Source organism: Cariama cristata, unplaced genomic scaffold (assembly GCF_000690535.1).
Source record: "Cariama cristata isolate BGI_N322 unplaced genomic scaffold, ASM69053v1 scaffold16982, whole genome shotgun sequence".
Taxonomy (NCBI): Eukaryota; Metazoa; Chordata; class Aves; order Cariamiformes; family Cariamidae; genus Cariama; species Cariama cristata.
In genome coordinates this window covers 61,692-62,065 of record NW_009602330.1, presented here as the reverse complement: position 1 = coordinate 62,065, position 374 = coordinate 61,692, and positions in this window count along the sequence as shown.

The following is a 374-nucleotide window of genomic DNA, read 5'->3' as shown; positions in this document are numbered from 1 at the left end:
TTTTATGGTGAGGCAGCACATCAGGAGCAACTCTTAATTCTTTTATGTTTATTTCTAAGAACTCTTAGGATTATTATGCTATTAGTGATTGAATAAGGCTTATGTCAAATGACAGTGCTATGTCAATCAAAAACAATATGAGATTGCAGCACTCAAAAGTGGTATTCTTTCCCTTATTCCTGACTCATTTTAACAAAGTGATTAATCACAACAGAGCTGGCAAAATTTTTCTGCTTCAAAACCTAATTGGATCAGAATATGTCACTTTATTTTAAATGACCACTCATGTGATGCATGTCTTCCAGATGGATTCCTCTCTGTGTGTACCCCCCCATCCCAGTCATGCGAGGGTGAGGTCATTGGTGTGGGCTTGG